Raw genomic sequence first — 11,911 nt, 5'->3', positions numbered from 1 at the left:
GCTAGGGAAGCAGCATGGCATAGTGGATAGAGCAAGGACTTGGGAGTCAGAGGTCATGGGTTTGAATCCCAGCTCCACCACTTAAGCATTTGTTAAGTGCTTATTATGTGCAAAACACTGTTCTAAGCACTTAGCTGTGTGACTTTGGGCAAGTCACTTAACTTCTCTGTGCCTCAGTTACCTCATCTGTAAAATGGGGATTAAGACTGTGAGCCCCACGTGGGACAACCTGATAACCTTGTATCTACCCCAGCAGTTAGAACAGTGCTTGGCACATAATAAATGCTTAACAAATACCACCATTATTATAATTATTATTATTATTAGATACAAAATAATCAGTTTGGACACAGTCCATGTCCTACATGGAACTCAGTCCTAATCCTCATTTTACAGATGATGTAATTGAGGCACAGAGAAGTTAAGTGACTTGCCCAAGGTCACCCAGAAGACACATAGCAGAGTTGGAATTAGAACCCAGGTCCTCTGACTCCCAGGCCTGAATTCTGTGCACTAAGCCATGCTGCATCTCTACGTAAGAATATGTATAGAAGTCCTTTAGGGTTGTGGGTGGGGTGAACATCAAAGCAATTAAAGAGAGTAGACCCTAGTGCATAAGCGACGCAGAAGGGAGAGGTATGGGGAAGTGACGGGTGAATCAGGGAACGTCTCTTGGATCTGACTTTAATAGGGTAGATTGATTCATTCATTCATTCAATCATATTTATTGAGTGCTTACTGTGTGCACAGCACTGTACTAAGCACTTGGAAAGTCCAAGTTGGCAACATATAGAGACGGTCCCTACCCAACAACGGGCTCACAGTCTAGAAGGGGGAGACAGACAACAAAACAAAACATGTGGACAGGTGTCAAGTCGTCAGAACAAATAGAATTAAAGCTAAATGCACATCATTAACAAAATAAATAGAATAGTAAAATATGTACAATATGTAAAATAAATAGAGTAATAAATCTGTACAAACATATATACAGGTGCTGTTGGAAGGGGAAGGAGGTAGGGTGGGAGGGATGGGGAAGAGAAGAGGAAAAAAGGGGGCTCAGTCTGGGAAGGCCTCTTGGAGGAGGTGAGCTATCAGTAGGGCTTTGAAGGGAGGAAGAGAGCTAGCTTGGTGGATGTGTGGAGGGGGGGCATTCCAGGCCAGGGGGAGGACGTGGGCCAGGGGTCGACGGCGGGACAGGCGAGAACGAGGTATGCGGAAAGGTTTGAAGAGTCAAACTAAGCTCCACTCATTAAAATGCCACAACAGAGCTCAGGATGATGGTGGACCTCAGAACCAAGGCTTCCTGGACTTGTCTTAGGGAACAAAGGACTGCCATGGCAGGTAGCTTTGTCTTTCACTCCCCTCTCCCTCAGATAAGGACCACTGAATGCCAGTTTTCTTGGACCAAAGAACTACTGCTCCCTGTCCTGTCTATGCCAACTCTCCAATGACCCAGATCTCTGCTGCTTCCACCCGACTGCAAGCCCCTTGAGGGCAGTGATCATATCTTCAAACTTTAATGTATTCTCCCAAGCACTCAAAACTCAATGAATACTATCGATTGAATCCCACTTCAATGACCTAGGTAACAAAGCAGCCCAGCTCTGCCATTCCCCAGGACACCTGGCCACTTGACTGATGATGTCTATCCAGGCAGAGGCATTCTTCGGTGGCCTGAAATTGTTTTAAAACAAAATTCTACTATGAGAAACTAAAGCATTATCCTTATTCTTGTGATTGGGTCAACAGAGAAGAAACAATAAACCACTCGTGACAGTAACTCACTTCTTGTGACTTGGGGTAAGTTTATTTCTGTTCTCAACTTCTCCAACTTACAGATGGAGATAGTTTCTGGGAAGGATTCATTGAAAGGGATCAATTTTTTTAAAAGCATTTCACTTAAAGCTCCTAAATTTTACTCTTCCATGGATTTGAACCCACGACCTCTGACTCCAAAGCCCAGGCTCTTTCCACTGAGCCACACTGCTTCTCTACAGTATATTCAGGGTCTGCAAAATTTAGCTTGCATAAATTTCTCCAGCTCCATTTCTAAACCCATCCTCCAACCCTTCATACCTGACAGGTGATCAGGCTGGGGTTTGACCTTAAAGCAGAGAAGAAAGGTATCCTGTTACTTCTGACTGTCAGTGAAGTGGGAGCTGAAGGAGTTGGTTTAGCAGATACAGCATCCAGACAAGCTCCAGAACATCCTTATTTTGTGAAAAACAAGTATATCCATAGGTCTGGAGACAGCAGAACCAGAGCAGAAACTGGCTGGAGGAGGCCAGACTCAAGAATGTTGCTGCTTTGGACTTTCTCCCCATTTTCCTTAGGGAATGTAACCTAGTGGACCACGTCCCCCACAGCCTAACTTGGGATATACTCACTCTTTCTCCACTCCTTCTTGCCCACATCGGCCCCAGGGAGGTGGCTTACAGGTCAGCTATGAGGGCTTTATTGGGCATTTTTGTGAGCGTAACTCTTACACACACACAACCGCAGCAAACTTTCTTTGAATGCCAGGAATGGAGAAAACAGGCCCAACCGAGGGCCCCATCCCTGGCTCAGCTGAGACCACAGGAGACTCGCCATCAAGTCTCCTGGGTTGTGTTCCAGGTCAGCCACAGATCCACCGTACAATCCTGATAATGTGCTCCTGCCCCTCAGTTTTTCCCTTCCACCTCGTCTTCTTCCTGCCTTGCCCTGCCTCAATTTCTCTCTTTTGCTACATCAGCTTCTTATATCCTTGGTCTTCCTGTCATAGTATCCCCTCTTCATGGTGTCCCCTCTCTCAGTTTCCCCCTCCTCAGCTCAAACTCTCCCCAGGACTCTCCAACCTCATGATGCCAACTTGTACTTCCCAAGCACTTAGTACAGTGCTCTGCACACAGTAAGTGCTCAATAAATACAACTGAATGAATGAATGAATGAATGTGACAGCCATCTGCTTGCCCACTACCCCCCCAAAATTGGCACAAATTACCAAAGGCTCACAAGGCGGACAGTGACCCTGTGCAAGTAAACCCTCCTTTTTCAATGGCTCGCGTGCACGTCCCGCACCATGGGGCAACCAATAGGCAGGTGGCTCCCGGCCATAGGCCTTCTTGGGAATTGCAATTCCTTGGAGTGGATGGCTGGAAACCTCATCTGAGGCCTCCCACGGGCCTTGGGCCCCCACAGCGGTCTATTCGGTGAGCACATGCCAGAGTCTCCATGAGCGCAGACATTGGGCATCTTCCCAAGAGACCCTGCCCTCTGGCAGCTTTCTTCTTCCCTCCAAACCACCCCGGTGCCAAGGAGCTCATTCATTCATTCATTCATCCAATCGTATTTATTGAGCACTTACTGTGTGCAGAGCACTGTACTAAGCACTTGGAAAGTACAATTCGGCAACAGAGACAATCCCTACCCAACAACGGGCTCACAGTCTAGAAGGAAGAGTCAGTCGCAGGCCCCATGTCGGACTCTCCCACCGGCTACTTGAGTCACCTGAAGAGTTGGACCAATGATATAAACTGAATTAGGGCTGGCAGAGGTTTCCTTAGAATAAACACATGTGAGTAAAGTCCTTTTTCATCAATTCATTTGTGATGATAGGAGAAATTCTGTCAATGGAAAGTGGGGCAAAAGATGGGAGAAGGGGGATAAAAAGGATGGAGAAGAATGCAGGCTCAAGTAAGAATGAAGCATTTAACAAATGCCATTATAAAAGAAAAAAGTAAGAATGAAGCCTATTCTTCAGGAGAGATCTCAGAGGAGAAGTTGCTGAAAACAGTGATTTAACAGCCTCTGCTCTAAATTAAGGCTTTTTATAACAAAAGCAATATTGGGGCCCCTTTAGACCTATTTCCCTCATTAGATCATAAGCCCTCGGAGGGCAGGAAATGTGCCTCTCAACTCTGCTATATTGTACCCCAACTAAGTCCTCACTCTTCTCCCACTCCCTTTGCACTTGGTTTTGCACCCTTTATTCACCCCTCCCTCAGACCCACAGCACTTCTGTACATAACCATAATTTTTTATTTATATTAATGTCTGACTCCCTCTAGACTATGAGCTCCTTGTGTCTACCAACCCTGTTGTGTTATAGTCTCCCAAGTGCAAAGTACAGTCCACTGCACACAGTAAGCACTCAATAAATAGGATTGATTGATTATTCTCTCCCAAGCACTTAGAACAGTGGCCTGCTTGAAGAATAATAATAATGATGATGGCATTTGTGAAGTGCTTACTATGTGCAAAGCACTGTTCTAAGCACTGGGGGGGGGGTATAAAGTGATCAGGTTGTCCCACGTGGGGCTCACAGTCTTAATCCCCATTTTACCAGATGAGGTAACCGAGGCACAGAGAAGTTAAGTCACTTGCCCAAAGTCACACAGCTGACAACTGGTGGAGTTGGGATTTGAACCCATGACCTCTGACTCCCAAGCCCGGGCTCTTTCCACTGAGCCACGAAGCTCCTGGTGCTGCCTTTGGGTCTAGTGCAGGTGGGATAGACAGTGAATGATCAATAAAGAGCACAGACTTGGGAGTCAAAATACCTGAGTTCATTCATTCATTCATTCAATCATATTTATTGAGCACTTACTGTGTGCAGAGCAGGGTACTAAGTGCTTGGAAAGTACAATTCAGCAACAAATAGAGACAATCCCTACCCAACAATGGGCTCACAGTCTAGAAGGGGGAAGACAGACATCAAAACAAGCAAAAAGGTATCAATAACATCAATATAGATAGAACTATAGATTCATTCATTCATTCAATCATATTTATTGAGCACTTACTGTGTGCAGAGCACTGTACTAAGCGCTTGGGAAGTACGAGTTGGCAACATATAGAGATGGTCCCTACCCAACAGCGGGCTCACAGTCTAGAAGGGGGAGACAGAAAACAAAACATATTAACAAAATAAAATAAATAGAATAAATATGTACAAATAAAATAAATAGAGTAATAAATATGTACAAACAAATATACATATATACAGGTGCTGTGGGGAGGGGAAGGAGGTAAGGTGGGGGGGATGGGGAGGGGGAGGAGGTGGAGAGGGAGAGGGGGGGAGAGTACCATCATCCTCATTATTATGATTATTCTCCTGCCCCCCTCCTCCCCGAGGGAAAGAGGGGATGCAGCCCCCTATATACACATCATTAACAAAATAAATAGAATAATAAATAGGTACATATATACACAAGTGCTGTGGGGTGGTGAGGGGGGTAGAGCAGAGGGAGGGAGTTGGGGCAATGTGGGGGAGGAGGAGCAGAGGAAAAGGGGGCTCTGGGAAGGCCACCTGGAGGAGGTGAGCTCTCAGTAGGGCTTTGAAGGAGGGGGGGGGGGGAAGTGTGCTAGTTTGGCAGATGTGAGGAGGTAGGGCATTCCAGGCTAGAGGTAGGACATGGGCCAGGAGAGAATGAGGCACAGTGAGAAAGTTAGCACCAGGGGTGTGGAGGGTGCGGGCTGGGCTGCAGAAGGAGAGAAGGGAGGTGAGGTAGGAGGGGGCGAGGTGATGGAGAGCTTTGAAGCCAATAGTGAGGAGTTTTTGCTGGATACATAGGTTGATAGGAAACCACTGGAGATTTTTGAGGAGGGGGTGGCATGCCTAGAGTGTTTCTATAGAAAGATAACCCCGGCAGCAGAGTGTAGTATAGACTGAAGCAGGGAGAGAAAAGAGTTGGAAGATCAGAAAGGATGCTGATGCAGTAATCCAGTTGGGATATGATGAATGATTGTACTAACATGGTAGCGGTTTGGATGGAGAGGAAAGGACAGATCTTGGTGATGTTGTGAAGATGAGACCGACAGGTTTTGGTGACGGATTGGATGCGTGGGGTGAATGAAAGAGCGGAGACAAGGATGACACCAAGGTTGTGGGCTTGTGAGACAAGAAGGATGATAGTGCCATCCACAGTGACAGGATGAAGAGAGGGAGAAGACAGGGTTCGGGTGGGAAGATAATGAGCTCAGTCTTGGACATATTGAGTTTTAGATGGCGGGCAGACATCCAGATGAAAATGTCCTGAAGGCAGAAGATGCAAGCCTGGAGGGAGGGAGAGAGAACAGGGGATGAGATGCAGATTTGGGTATCATCTGCGTAGAGATGATAGTTGAAGCCATGGACGTGAATGAGTTCTAATCCCAGCTCCATCACATGTCTGCTGGGTGACCTTGGGCAAATCACTTAACTTCTCTGTGCCTCAGTTACCTCATCTGTAAAATGGGATTAAAACTGTGAGCCCCACATGGGACTCAACTTGATTAGCTTGCATCTACCCCAGCACTTAGTATAGTGCCTGGCACACAGTAAATACTTGATACCGTTAAAGAATACCATTGATTGAGAATGAAGAGATGGGGACTCAGCTGCATCTCAGGCTTGTCCTTATTTGGCCCAAGTACAAACTCAAAAAATGGGCAAAGTCTCCAGGCAAGGACTGCTCCTATCAGAAGTTTCCTGGGGGAGGATCAGTTAGTGGTATTTAGTGCAGTAAATGCTTAGGAGACTATAGAGGCCTTTATCCCCTGCCCAGTCTGACTAGATGGTGCAAAGTGGAATATATAGGGAAATCAATCATATTTATTGAGTGCTTAGGGTGTGCAGAGCAACTATACTAGGCACTTGAGAGAGTACAATATACAGAGCTAGTAGACAAGTTCCCTGCTCATAATGAGTCCAGAGTGGGAAGAGAAAGGAGAATAGTCAGCAGCCAATAACCAGCAGAGAAATGGAGACCTGGAATTTTTACCACGATAGAAAAAAAACAAAACACCTCTCCCCGGCCTCATGAAGGAACAGCACATCTTGACTAAGTTCCAAATAACACGTAAAACTCTTCCTATAGCTTTCAGGGATCTGGGTGGAAAGAATCAGGGCAACACTGGTGCCTGCTATAAGGATGTGTCTTTAAAACCCAAGAGACTTCTTAGTGATCCTGAATGCCTCTGTTCCCAGAAAGACATGCAAGGCAAAGCCACGGGAAACTCATCTCGGTTTCATTTTGATTGTAAAAGGCTGCACAGTGAGCCCAGGGCAGAGTCAGGTTGAGAAGTTCTTTTTTCTGGGCCTTTATTTTGATCAGCTGAAATTAGTCTGTGGCAGCAGGTAGCCAATTGGGCTAAAAGCAGAAGATATCGAATCTGAGGTCGGAACTCTTAGTGACTGTTTCAACACAGGCTGTGACTGCCACCTGCTGCGGAAACTGTCAGTGGATTGAAGGGTGTTGGAAGAAGCTCTCCATTCCACCAGCCTAGGAACAACTGGGGCAGCCGGTAATAGTCAATCAATCAATCAATCAATCGTATTTATTGAGCGCTTACTGTGTGCAGAGCACTGTACTTGGGAAGTACAAGCTGGCAACATATAGAGACAGTCCCTACCCAACAGTGGGCTCACAGTCTAGAAGGGGGAGACAGAGAACAAAACCAAACATACTAACAAAATAAAATAAATAGAATAGATAGGTACAAGTAAAATAAATAGAGTAATAAATATGTACAAACATATATACATATATACAGGTGCTGTGGGGAGGGGAAGGAGGTAAGGTGCGGGGGATGGAGAGGGGGACGAGGGGGAGAGGAAGGAAGGGGCTAGTCCACAGTACGGAGGTTGCTGCGGCATCTCATTGTCTCTTTGTTGCCGAATTGTACTCTCCAAGCGCTTAGTACAGTGCTCTGCACACAGTAAGCCCTCAATAAATACAATTGAATGAATGAATCTCACGGGGGAATGGCTAGTGGCTTCCTGCAGCTGGGAGTCCAGGACCTTTCTGCAGGAGAAGAGTCCAGATGAGTGGGCGAGAGGCTAAGGAAGTTGGGCCTGAGGAAAGAGGATGGGAATGGGATCTGGAGACCCGAGGTGGTTTTTTTTTTCAGTTTGTTTGTTAAATGATATTTAAGTGCTTCCTATGTCCCACGCACTGTACTAAGCACTGGGTGTGATATAAAATAATCAAGTTGGACACAATCCATGTCCCACATGGGACTCACAGTCTTAATCCCCATTTTACAGTGAGATAACTAAGGCCCAGAGAAATGAAGTAACTTGCCCAAGGTTATACAACAGACAAGTGGCAGAGTCAATATTAGATCCCAGGTCCTCTGCCCCTCATGCTGTTTCCACTGGGCCATGCTGCTTCTCAGCTCTAGAGAACTCAGGTCGTCTCAGCACTGCCACTGGCCTGCTCTGTGACCTAGGGCAAGTCACTTAACCTTCCTGGGCCTCAGTTCCCTCAACTGTAAAATGAGGCAAAAAGATACTTTTTCTCCCTTCTGTAGATTATGAATCCTGGAAGGGACAAGGACTGTCTCTTATCTGATTATGGGCCAAGTATCATACTAAGCAATGGGTTAGATCAAAGATAATACACAATACAAAATTAATTACTCAGGATATTGGCAGTATGGTGTAATAGAGCATGGGCCTGGGAATCAAAAGGTCATGGGTTCTAATCCCGGCTACACCACTTGTCAGGTATGTAACCTTAGGTAAGTTACTTCCCTTCTCTGTGCCTCAGTTACCTCATCTGTAAAATGGGGCTTAAGACTGTGAGCCCCATGTATATATGTATATATGTTTGTACATATTTATTACTCTATTTCTATTTATTTTACTTGTACATATCTATTCTATTTATTTTATTTTGTTAGTATGTTTGGTTTTGTTCTCTGTCTCCCCCTTTTAGACTGTGAGCCCACTGTTGGGTAGGGACTTTCTCTATATGTTGCCAATTTGTACTTCCCAAGCACTTAGTACAGTGCTCTGCACATAGTAAGCACTCAATAAATACGATTGATGATGATGAAAGGGACTGTGTCCAACCCAACTGTATCCACCTCAGTGCTTAGTACAGTGCCTGGCACATAGTAAGCACATAACAAGTGCATAGCTGTGTGACTTTGGGCAAGTCACTTACCTTCTCAGTGCCTCAGTTACCTCATCTGTAAAATGGGGATTAAGACGGTGAGCCCCACGTGGGACAAACTGATCACCTTGTATCCCCCCCCCAGTGCTTAGAACAGTGGTTTGAACATAGTAAGGGCTTAACAAATGCCATCATTATTATAACAAATACCACAATAATTATTGTCATTTTAGGCAGAAAAGATTTGGTGCAAGGGAAACCTACATATTCTTGAGTCTTCTGCTGTTGAGAGGTTTAACCATGCTACAGTTATATAAAAGCTAAAGAAAATATCCCCTTCTAATATGGAGAAAATCTGAAAAACATACCTCAACATAGACAGTAAGATCAAGGCAATAAATGCAATTATAGTTGTAGTTGTAACATAAGAATGCTATTATTCAGTAGTCTACCACACAATAGATCACGAACATCTTCAGGGGTAATGATAAAGTACCGTACTGTGTGTTGAAAGCTGCAGTACAGAAGATAACTACATAAAGAAGGAGAAAGAAGAGTAATTACATCTTCAAATTGTATTACTCCCAAATCACAAAATTAGGGGATTACTATTACAGCAAGTAGGAAGGTAATCTAAATTAATGGGTTATTAAACCCAATCACAGCTTGAAGAAATTCCAAGTAAATTCTAGCCCCTGACCTACAAATTATTCAACTGACAACCGCCAACGAAACCTTAGCCAAAATTTTGTAGGAAATTATGGACAGAGAACCTGTCTACCGACTGTTATATTGTATTCTCCAAGTGCTAAATATAGTGTTCTGCTCACAGCAAGTGTTCAATAAATACTTGATCAATGATATTTACTATGTGCAGAGCACTGCACTAAGCATTTGGGAGAGCACGATGTAACAGAGTTGGTTTTACTCACATTCCCTGCCCGCAACAAGTTTACAGTCTAGAGATTGATTTGGTAAGGCCTGTCTAATTTATGGCTAAACTAAACTTGCTATTTAGTGAAACTGAAGAATTGGTTGTAGGGATCAAAATAGAATAAGAGCAGAAGAAATACATTACTGATTTAGATCAAGAGTCCAACCAACCCTATATTCTGTCTATATCATTGGTAAGAATATAATAAATAAAAACATTTTATTATTATCATTAATAATAATAATAATTGTATTTGTTAAGCACTTACTATGTGCCAGGCACTGTAATAAGCACTGGGGTGGATACCCCACTTTTCCTCATCTCCCACTCCCTTCTCTGTCCCCTTGACTTGCTCACTTTGCTCTTCCCCTCACTGCTTATGTACATATCTGTCATTTTATTTATTTAAATTGATGTCTGTCTCCCCTCTCCCCCCAGACTGTAAACTCACTGTGGGTAAGGAATGTCACTGTCTATTGTTGTATTGTACTTTCCCAAACGCTTAGTACAGTGCTCTACATAAAGTAAGCATCAATAAATATGATTGAATGAAAACAAATGAAGCAAATTGAGTTGGACGCAGTCCCTGTCCCACGTGGGGCTCATAGCCTCAATCCTCATTTTACAGATGAGGTAACAGGCTGAGAGAAAGTGAAGTGACTTTCCCAAGGTCACACAGCAGGCAAATGGCAGAGCCAGGATTAGAACCCATGACCTTCTGGCTCCCAGGCCGTTGCTCTATCCACTAGGCCATCCTGCTTCTTTAGCTATAGGCACAGACTCTACATGGCAGCTAAGAAGACAGTGTCCAGAGCCTAATACAGTGCCTCAGCTCTTAGTGCAGTACCTCAGCACCCTGGCACATAGTAAGTGCTTAACAAATACCATAAATTTTTAAAAAAAATTTAAGACAATGAAACAAGAAAATTAGAGAATACTTGGCTTTTGTGGAGTATACCAACAGCAAGAATAAGGTGGCTAGGATTGTACATCAATGGTCCTCTATTGCAAGGTAATCAGTCAATCAAGTTAGTGACTATTTTAACACATTATAAATATAAACCCAAGCTGTTGGAAAACAGCCACTCTGAAGAAATTGGAACAGAACTTTGATTTTGGTAATCAATCGATGGTATTTATTGATCACTTATTATATGCAGAGCACTCTACTAAGCGGTTGGGGGATTACAGTACAACCAAAAACCAGATGTTCGGTTGTTCAACAGATTTAACCAGTAATTTACTGTCATTATGCTTCCCCTTTTTTTATGGTATTTGTTAAGCACTTACTATTTGCCAGGCACTGTTCTAAGTCCTGGGGTAGAAAAGATAATCAGGTTGGACACAGTACATGTCCCACTTTCATTCATTCATTCAATCGTATTTATTGAGAGCTTACTGTGTGCAGAGCACTGTACTAAGCGCTTGGGAAGTACAAGTTGGCAACAAATGAAGTAACTCAGGCACAGAGAAGTAAAGTCAATTGCCCAAGGTCACACAGCAGGTAAGTGGTTGGGGTCAGGATTAGAAACTAGGTCCTATGACTCCCTATGTGAGCCCACTGTTGGGTAGGGACTGTCTCTATATGTTGCCAATTTGTACTTCCCAAGCGCTTAGTACAGTGCTCTGCAAATAGTAAGCGTTCAATAAATATGATTGATGATGATGATGACGCTCTATCCACTAATCCGTATTACTTCCTTTTAACAGAAGTATTTCAAGAACATGTTTGAAAGTAAAGCTGAAAGAAATATGTAGATTGAAATAAAGCAAATCCAGGGATCTCAATAACTGGGGGGAAATCTCACCAACTTTAAACATTTTAGAGAACTAGGGATGAATTCTTCATTCACTTCAGTTCAGAAGGGCTAATTTCTGGATACTTGTTATAAAGCCAAGAGATTTGTCCCTTAAACTCCAGAAAGCTAATGTTTATTTTGTTTAAAGCGCAGATAACTCAGTTTGGGTCCTTTTTCTCTGAAAGGATGGCTTGTTGGCCCTCAGAATTTTTAAGGATAAGAAAAAGAATACCTTGTAATGGCTATCACAGTAATCAACTGGTTTTCCTTTACCGCTCCAGATAACTGGAGAGGGTTCAGAGAAGAGTAAGACG

Source organism: Tachyglossus aculeatus, chromosome 22, assembly GCF_015852505.1.
Source record: "Tachyglossus aculeatus isolate mTacAcu1 chromosome 22, mTacAcu1.pri, whole genome shotgun sequence".
Lineage (NCBI taxonomy): Eukaryota > Metazoa > Chordata > Mammalia > Monotremata > Tachyglossidae > Tachyglossus > Tachyglossus aculeatus.
The sequence above is the reverse complement of the archived record's forward strand: the minus strand, read 5'-3'. Positions refer to the sequence as shown.